General features: G+C 35.5%; 1 pseudogene; it reads left to right on the top strand.

Moving 5' to 3' along the window:
- Nucleotides 1-8,748: 8,748 nt before the first annotated feature.
- Nucleotides 8,749-9,596, top strand: LOC120076573 (uncharacterized; annotated as a pseudogene).
- Nucleotides 9,597-10,336: the final 740 nt, after the last annotated feature.

Raw genomic sequence — 10,336 nt, 5'->3', positions numbered from 1 at the left:
CATGTGATGTGTGGTTTTAATTTATTTCATTTGTTTATAATTGTTATAACTAAATGAAATTAGAATTAAATAATTTATTTCATAGGTTAATAATCATTTTAAAAATTTTTTTAAAACATGATTCATATAGACCTAAGATCATGTTTCTAATGAGATTAGAAATCTTAGTTTAATCTCTTAATCGATTTAATAGGATTAAATTGATTCCTAATAAAAGATTAACAATGTAACAAATGTATCTATAAGGGACCTTTTGTTTAAGGTGAATTCTATCTAGACTGGGGTATTTAAGTTTACGGAAACGTAGCACCCTTACCTAGGAATTTACCTGGAAAGGTGAATTAGATAGATTCGTTACATGCATACAAGTTTGATTAAAGTTTATTAAAAAGTTTAATAGACCTTAATCAAAATTGTTTAGATATCCAAAGATAAATGTTGTTTTTAAACAAATTAAACTAACTAGATTTTTTTAATTAATTAACCCTAGGTAAAATGCTCAGTGGGAGAAAAATGGGGTATATGATACTTCATTTTATCCTCTTCACGTTTCTTCCTTAAAGTTCTCACCATGAGGTCTATACTCGACCTCGAGGCACCATGGGTGTCCCCCTATGGGTGTCATTTGTATAGATCAATATCAAGATGAATGAAGAGAGTATTTATAGTAAATGGGAGCAGGACGTGTGACAACACATCCTTCGGTCTCTCTCGTTAGATTGAAGTAAAGTTTCATGCATGGCCTCGTGGCACCGTGGTGTCCTCCTAAAGGATGGAATTTTTGCATGATGCTTTATTTGATCTCTAGAAATGGATAGGGCTGCTTTAGTTTCATGTCCCAATCGGTTTTCTACTATGGTTGGCTCATTGGGGCAGAACTGAGTTGCACTTACAAGAATTGTTAAGCAAGTTAACAAATTTTGAACTGAACAATAGTGATTGTTAGTATAGTGATAAGGTGTCGTTTCTGTCTAATGGTTGAGAATGTCTCATTTCAATGAAGGGGCACTTGATCACCCTATGGTGAATTTTGTCATGCCTCACTGAAACATCACTGGAAAATAGATGTCACTTAGGGTACATAGACTATTTTGCTAAAATTGATCGGTTTTCTTGTTGGTTTAATGTAAATAAACTAATAATAAATAATTTGTATGGCTTCAACAAATCTTATTTCACTATGACTTCTATGACGTTAAATCTGCTCGCCGTTGAAAAATTAAAGGGCGACAATTACGCTTCATGGAAAAACACGATCAACACAATTCTAATAATCGATGACCTTTTTTTTTCCAAATGGAGGACTGTCCTCCCATTCCAGCTTCAATTCTGCTCGAAATGTTCGAGAAGCATACGAGCATTGGACAGGGGCAAACAAAAAGGCTTGAGAGTATATCTTGGCTAGTCTTTCTGAAGTTTTGACCAAGAAGCATGAGCCCATACTCACAGCCCGTGAGATCATGAAGTCTCTGAAGGGAATGTTCAGACAACCTTCCGCATAGCTCAGACATGACGCTCTCAAACACATCTTCAATTCTCGTATGCAAGAAGAGGCATCTGTTCGAGAACATGTTCTCAACATTATGGTCCACTTCAATGTGGCAGAGATGAATGGGTCCATCATCTATGAAGCCAACCAGGTTAGCTTCATTTTGGAATCTTTACCTAAAAGTTTCCTTTACTTCCGTAGCAATGTTGTTTTGAACAAGATTGACTACAACCTAACCACCCTCCTCAACGAACTACAAACCTTCTAGTCCTTGTTGAAAAAAAGGGACAAAGGGGTGAATCAAATGTTGCTTTATTCTTTAAGAAGTTACACAGAGGTTTGACCTCTAAGGAAAAATCTGTACCTTCTTCCACCGATACCAAAAAGTGGAAGAAGAAGAAAAGTGGACAAAGGAAAGCTAACCTACCAGCAGATGCTCAAAAGAAAGCCAAGGTTGTAAAGGGAATTTGTTTTTATTACAACCAAGAGGGACATTGGAAGAGGAACTGTCCCAAGTACTTGACAAAAAAGAAGAAGACCAAACAAGGTAAATGTGATTTACTTGTATTGGAAACATGTTTGGTGGAGATTGATGATTTTGCCTGGATTATAGATTCTGGCACCACTAACCATGTTTGTTATGTTGGGATTGGTGTTCTAATCCTCTCAGAGTCTCGTAGTTCGTAAACTGTACACGTTGTTATGAATAAAATAAGAGATATTTTATTTTGCATTTACTCATATCCAATAAACAAAGCTCCATGGTTATTGTACGAAAACTTAAGCATGTATATGAGATATACAAGTGGATCATGCCTTAAGTTTTAACCTGAAAAGGTCTATAGTATAAGGATTAAAGAGGGATACCTGATCTTTGTGACACTACAAATATGGCGCACTTTGTAGAGGTTTACAAGTGTTGTGAACTAATAAGATGGTAGATCTTGACCTTCATGTGGAGACGTGCTACCGAGGGTGTCCTATACAAAGAGTTTGTATAAGACCAGACCACGAGATGATTCGTCTCTTTATATAACACTGTTGATACTTGAGACTTACATCTTATCTAAACGAAGATAAGTGACATGACCTTAATCCTGAGTGCTTTGGGAACTTCTGCCTTTGAGGGCGGTCCTTTGATTAGTATGGGTGAGAGCGGCCAGATTGCCAACTCAACAAGCTTACCTTTTTGGGGATTTGTCTGATTTGGGAGCTGGGAACTTAGTTACACAAGACAGAATTCACTTCTTCCCCAAAGTAGGGGTAAGTAGATAGATTGCTCCCTTAAGGGCTGATTCTGAGTCTTGAACATAGTGGCCACAACCTCTCTTTGGAAGAGAGAACTTAGTCATAGTAGACTATGACTTATGTTCATTAGAGGGATCAGTGGTACTTAAAGAGTTAGATGTAACAATAGGGGCAAAAAGGTAAATTGACCTAGCTGTACTTACGAGCGATCTGTGAAGGGCTATCTCACTATTGATTGGTTGATATGGACACAAAATATATATGTAGTAAGGAGAGTGCAGTTGTCGGTTTTTAGTGGAGTGCCCGACAGTTAACGGATGGAAGATCCTGTGACCAAAGAGTTTAGTCAGTTATTCACGTACTATTGGAACTTCAAACTACACGTCCATAAGGTCCCCTTGGTAGCTCAATGGATTCAAGTTGAGAATCAGTTCTTAAGGTTGATTTGAAATGTACAAATTGACAAGAGGAAATTCGATTATATATGATATAATCAGTGAGATACATCAAGTGGAGGATTAATGTAAATGAGAATTACATTAAGTACCAAAAAAATAGAAAAGGAACTATGGTTTATATGTTTCATGAGATGAAATATTAAAAATATAGGTTATAAATATAATATGGTAAGTTGATTATCATACTTAATTATAATAATATTAATTATTTGATAATTATCTCTTTTTCTCTAATAACCAATAAAGTGGGAGGTTATTGGTGGTTTTATGGTAACCGTGAGATAAAAGGAAAAATGTTTTCCAAAATTTAGAGTTGCTACTTTTGGAAAGAAACTCACAGAATTCTATCAAGTGAAATCGTTTCACTAAACGATAGCTAATAGAGAGACTAAATGATCGTGGAGTGTCACTATACGATAGTTCACTTAGTTGATCGTAGCTAAACGATCGCAGGGTATTGTCTAAACGATAGGCTGCCTTCTTCTACATGATTGAGCACATTGTCTATACGATAGATCGTGTCATCTCCCACTTACTCAATCGTCTACACGATTGTTTTTCCTCCAGTCTCTTCCTCTAACCAAGTTCATACAGAGCCCATAACTTCTGGATTCTCATACTGAGAATAATAAGATAACAATTGTGGTGGTGTCCTCACTTAACTCGATTGAGTTCAAGGTTCTGGAGGCCGTTCGCTGGGTTCGTGTTGTTTGGATGGTGTTTACTATGGATCGTGCTGTGTTGCGGTCGTTATGTTCAAGCGTTCGTGTACTGCTGTCTTGAAGATTGATCGAGCGTTCGTGATTGAGGGAGTTTGAAGAATGAGTCTTCAAAGGATGATACTCTATCCCTTGATTATCTGTCAGCATGTTGTAGTTTCGTATTGTGCATGACCTGTTAGTTTTCGTTTTGTACTGTAGTGCGAAAAATACAGCTGTCGATCTTTAGTGGGATGCCCGATAGTTAACGGATGGTGGATATCGTAATTAAAGAGTTTAGTCTGTTATTCACGTACATTGGAGCTTCAAGTTATAGGTCCATAAGGTTCCCTTGGTAACTCAATGGATTCATGGTGAGAATCGGTTTTTGGGTTAGTTGAAGTGTTCAAATTAACAAAAGGGAATATGATTATATATGATATAATTAAATTGATTCAATTATATATGATATAATTGATTTGATGTATTAGATACATTAATTGGAGACATTAATATAAATATGATTTATATTAAATGCAATAAAGGAGAAAAAATACTATGGTTGAAATATTAGATATAATGTGATATTAAAACTATAGGTTATAAATATAATATGACAATATTAGTTATTATATTTATTTATAATCAAACAATTATGAGATAATTATTGGTTAGTTATTATTTTCTCCTTTAACCGTGTTTGAGTGGGAAATTACTATCAGTTTTAATAACTAAAGAATAAAAATGAAAATTGTTTTCATTTTTAGGATTCACAACACATTCACTATATGATAGCCTATGAGAGAGTGAACGACGAGGCATCAAGATTACTAGACGACAGCTTCTCGTTTACTAGACGATCGAGTACCTAGTCTATACGATAGACTTAGACATTATCCCACTTAATCGATCGTTTACTCGATTGTTGAGTTCCTCCTTTCCTCTACCAAATCCACACAGAGCCCACACCTTTTTTATTCTCACACCGAAAATACTAAGGCAATCGAGTGGTAGTGTCGAGTGTTGTTGTTCGATAGTTGAGGAACGAGTCTTACTCGATGGGGTTCGAGGATCTGACAGTTCGTGAGTTGCACTGGTTGTTCGTTGCATTCGTGCTCGTGATCGAGTTTGCTGGGACGCGTGACTGGTGTAGATCGAAGGAATACTTGAAGAAGAGTTCTTTAAAGGTATGTCACTCGATTCCCTTTGGTTTTAAATGAAAAGCATGATGTGATTTACTCAATGATGCATAATTATTCTTATATGTTTGTAAATGTTTTTATTCTTTCACAGTGGGCTTGGAATGATCTTACTTCCGCTCAATGATTCTTTTGTAAAAGAATTCCTGCATTTTGATATTGCGATCAAATCTTATGACTTTGATCAAAATGTTGATGGCCCTTGTGTATACAAGATGATCAACAACAGTTCGGTAGCTTTCTTAGTGTTATATGTAGACGATATTCTACTCATTGGGAATGATGTAAGTCTACTGACTAAAGTTAAGAACTGACTAGTGACCCAATTCTAAATGAAAGATATGGGAGAGGCTCAGTTTGTTCAAGGAATTAAGATCTTTAGAGATCGAAAGAACAAAACGCTAGCTTTATCTCAAGCATCGTATATTGCAAGATGCTTGTCAAGTATTCGATGCAGAACTTCAAAAGTGGCTTGCTACCTTTCAGGCACGGACTTATATTGTCTAAAGAGCAGTGTCTTAAGACACCTTAAAAGGTTGAGGAAATGAGACGGATCCCCTATGCATCGGCTATTGGCAGCTTTATGTATATAATATTATGTACGAGACTTGACATCTGCTATACAGTAAGGATATACAGTAGATATCAGTCTAACCCAAAATTTGATCAATGTACCGCTGTTAAAAATATCCTCAAGTATCTACGAAGAACGAAGGACTACATGCTCGTGTATGGTTCTAAGGATCTGATCCTTCTGTACATGTGATTTTCAGACTGATAAGGATTATAGAAAATCCACATCAGGATCAGTGTTCACTTTTAACGGAGAGGCAATAGTCCGAAGGAGCACCAAGCAGGGATGCATTGTTGATTCCACTATGGAGGTCGTGTATGTAGCGTTTTATGAAGTTACTAAGGAATTTGTTTGGCTCAGGAAATTCTTGATGGATTTGGAAGTTGTTCCAGACATGTCAAAGCCCATCACACTTTATTGTGATAATAGTGGTGATGTGGCCAATTCCAAAGAGCCTAGGAGTCATAAGCACGACAAACACATCGAGCGGAAGTATCATCTCATTCGAGAGATTGTGTATCGAGGAGACGTGATCGTCACGAAGATAGCTTCGGAGCACAATGTTGCTGATCTGTTTACAAAGACCCTCACAACTAAGGTGTTTGGGGGTCACCTACAAAGTATGGGTCTATGGCATAGGCGACGTTTAGACTAGGGCGAGTGGGAGATTTGTACTAGGCATTTTGTGCCCTAGTTTACTGTTTTGTATACTTTATATTATAGTTTGACTTTTACACTGTACACTCCACTAACTTTAGGTCGAGTGGGAGATTGTTTGGGTTGATGTCCTAAATCTCGTAGGGTTCTATAGTTTGTAATTGTAATGTACAAACATTTTATTTATGTAATAAAATATTTGATGTTTTATGTCAAAATTAGTTGTATTAACCACAAACCAATAAACTAACATCTAGGGTTATCTTGTAGCTTAAACATGTATCTAGAGACATACGAGTGGATCATATTTAAGTGATAACCTAAATGGTCTGTAGTAGATGGATAAGGCTGGATATATTATCCTTGTGATACTATGAGTATGACCTACTTTGTAGGTGTTACAATTGTTGTAAAGTGCTACAAATGATCAGATCCTGATCATTCATGTGGAGACATATGAGCGGAGATATTCTAACAAAGGAGTTTGTATAAGATTGGACCACGAAATGTTTAGTCTCATTATATAACATCGTTCATAATAGAGACTTACATTTCACCAGGATGACCATAGGTAACATGACCTGAATCCTGAGTGAGATGTAAACTTCTGTCTATGAGGGCAGTCCTTTGATTTGTATGCATGAGAGTGGCCAGATCGCTGACTTAACAAGCCTACCATTTTGAGAATTCATCTTATTGGGGAGCTGAGAACACAGCTACTCAAGAAGGAATCCACTTCTTCCCCAATGTCGGGACAAGTAGATAAATTGCTCTCTTAAGGGCTAATTTCGGGACTTGAACAATGTAACACCACACTCTCTCTTGGCCCGAGAGGGGTTTGATCATAGTTAGACTATGGTTTATTGTTCATTAGAAGGATCAGTGGTATTTAAATAGTTAGATGTAACTACAGGGGCAAAACAATAATTTTAGCCTAGTTGTACTTATGGGTAATTTTTGAATGGTCATCGTACTATTGATTGGTTATATCCAATAGACATAGAACTATATCTGTAGTGCAAAGAGTGCAGTTTTCGGTCTTTAGTTGAGTGCTCGAAAGTTTCGAATGGTGAATAAGTTAATCAAAGAATTTAATTAATTATTCACATATTGTTGGAACTTCAAGCTACAGGTCCATGAGGTTCCATCGGTAGCTCAATAAGATTTAATGAAAGTCCATTTTAGATTAATTTGAATTGTTCAAATTAATTGAGGAAATTAATTATATATGATATAATTAATTAAATTTTAATTATATGTGATATAATTACTATAATGTATTTGATACATTATGATATTAAGTATTTATGAGAAGAAATAAATATTTGAATATGATTCAAATATTAATTATATGACTTGGATTCATATAATTAAATTTAATGTAAATATGATAAGCCATTGGTGAGAGAAAAGAAACTATAGGTTATATTGTATATGATACAATATTAAAACTATAGGTTATATATTATATTTGATATATCATATGGTTTAATATATTATATGATAAGTTAGTTATCATATTAATATATATTAAATTAAATTAAATTTAGTAATTTAAAATTAATTTAAATTAATTAAGGGAGAAAGTTGTAATTCACTCCCCCATTTTTTCTCTCAAAATGTGCAGAAGTGGATGCTCTCCCTGGGCAGTCTTCTCTTCTTGTAAATTTTGTCAAAGGATAGTGTGTGGATTTGAGAAATCTCGGAGAAAATAAAAATCAATCCTTCCTCTTCCTCTCCATCTTTCCTTCTCCCTCTCAACCAAAATAGCCAGAGCTCACACCTCCTAAGTTCTCTACCTGAGAATACTGAGATTTCCGATTGGTGGTTCCCATTTGACCTTTTCGCTTTTGTTCATGATTTTTACAGAGGAGAAAGATTTGTGAAGTTTGGACTCTTCAAGGGCTGGTTTCTAAAATCCTTCTTTATTTTATGTTTAAGCATGCTATGTTTGAATTAAATACATGATCTGTCTTTTATTCTTTCGTAAAATTTAATTATAAAAAATTGGGTTTTGGACGATTCTTTGCTTTCGCTCAAGAGTCCTTCAATGGGATCCTTCAGATGCCATGTCAGAAGATGTTGTATTTAAAGAAGGTTATGTATTTCATAGCAAGATTGAACTGAAGAAAGCAATATACATTTTGCCTTGAAAGGTAATTTTCAATTGGAAACTGTGAATGCTAGTCGAATGCAATTGGTAATGAGGTGTAAAAAAGATGGATGCAACTAGTTTATTCGGTCATCATTGGTTTCTAAGGGTCAGATGTGGATTATTCGTTACTTTTTGGACAAACATGTTTGTTCAATAGATGCTGTCGAAAGTGATCATAGGCAAGCAACTTCATTCATTGTGAGTATGTGTGTTAGATCTATTTTAAAAACAAATGATAAGATATGGTGTTGTCTAGATATCGTTGCCTACATGAGAATGAAACATGAAGTTAGCATTAGCTACGACAAAGCTTGGAGAGGGTGTGAAATTGCATTAAGATCAATATAGGGGTCAATGAAGGATTCATATGCCCTGATCTCCACTTTTTCAGCTGCTTTGATTAAAAAAAATCCAGGTATAAAACTACCTTTTAATATTCATTTCACCATATTTGTTTTGAAATTATTGAGTCTTTACTTGGGACTTGTACTAGTTATCAATTTTCTTAGGGACGTATACAACACAAGAAGTGGATGACGATTGTAGGTTTAAATGATTTTTCATGGCTCTATATGTCTATATTAATGCATGTAAACATTGTTTACCTATCATTTCTATTGATGGTGCACATCTAAAAAATAAGTACTTTGGCACTATACTTTCTGCATGCACCCTAGATGGGAATTTGCAAATTGTCCCTCTTGCATTTGCTATATTTGATTTAGAGAATGATCGCTCATGGGAGTGGTTCTTCTGCAATTTGAAGGCTACTTTTGGTGAGCCGGATGATCTCGTTATAGTATCTGATAAACATCCCAGCATAGCTAAAGGCATTAGGAGTGTGTATGTTGCTGCTGAGCATGGCTTGTGTGTATACTATCTACTCAAAATCCTTAAGGATAGGCATGTCAAAATTGTTAGACCACCCATTTGATTTGTGTGGAAAGGCATATACAGTTACTGAGTTTGAATTTTACATGAGGCAATTGGAAGGAATAGGTTCGTCTCTTAGAATTGAGTTAGAAGAGGTTGGGCTTTCTAGGTGGGCGAGAGCGTTCTTTACTAAAAAGAGGTATAGTTTGATGACGATCAATATTTCTAAGAGCATAAATTCATAAGAGCTACTCGAAAGCTTCCTATCATCCCCCTCTTTGAGTTAGTATGTTTGTTGATACAAAGATGGTTCTATGAATGTCGTATATTTTCTAGCTTCCAACGGACCGATTTATCTCATTGGGCTGAGTGCGTTATTTGATCAACATCGATTGAGAGTCGCACAATGGACGTGAGTTATTTTTTGAGTACTATGTATTTGTTCTTATTAACAATTATCTTATATGTGTTACTAATGTTGTGTATGTTATTTTTACAGTTGTATCCTATAAATGAGTATGAATTCGAGGTTCGTAATCAAATGAAACATTTTCAAGTCAACAATCTTTATCGGACAAGCACATGTAGAAGATGGGATATGGACATGATTCCTTACTTTCATGCATGTGATGTCTTTTTTCGTAGGAACATTGACTTGAAGCCATATGCACATGAATTTGTTCGGATTTCTAAATTAGACCAAGTTTATTGTTCGAGTGTGTACTCTATAAGTGGTGTTGATTAGCTCATTTCAACGACTTCTCCAGATGAAGATGGTATTCTCCCACCCAATTTCAAACGGTCGGCTGGAAGACCTAAGAAAAAGAGGTTTTTATCTCGCAGGGAGAAAGCATCAAGAAACAGGTGCAGACGTTGTGGCTTAAAAGGTCATAGTTCTAGAACATGCAAAAATCTACTTTCTAGTTAGCCGATATTGTCATTTTAAACAATGCAAGTTTATGTTTCATGCTAGGATTTTCTTTAA

Source organism: Benincasa hispida, chromosome 1, assembly GCF_027475165.1.
Source record: "Benincasa hispida cultivar pf3 chromosome 1, pf3_genome.v1.1, whole genome shotgun sequence".
Classification (NCBI taxonomy): domain Eukaryota; kingdom Viridiplantae; phylum Streptophyta; class Magnoliopsida; order Cucurbitales; family Cucurbitaceae; genus Benincasa; species Benincasa hispida.
Note: the sequence above shows the minus strand (reverse complement) of the source record. Positions and strands in the feature narration are given on the sequence as shown.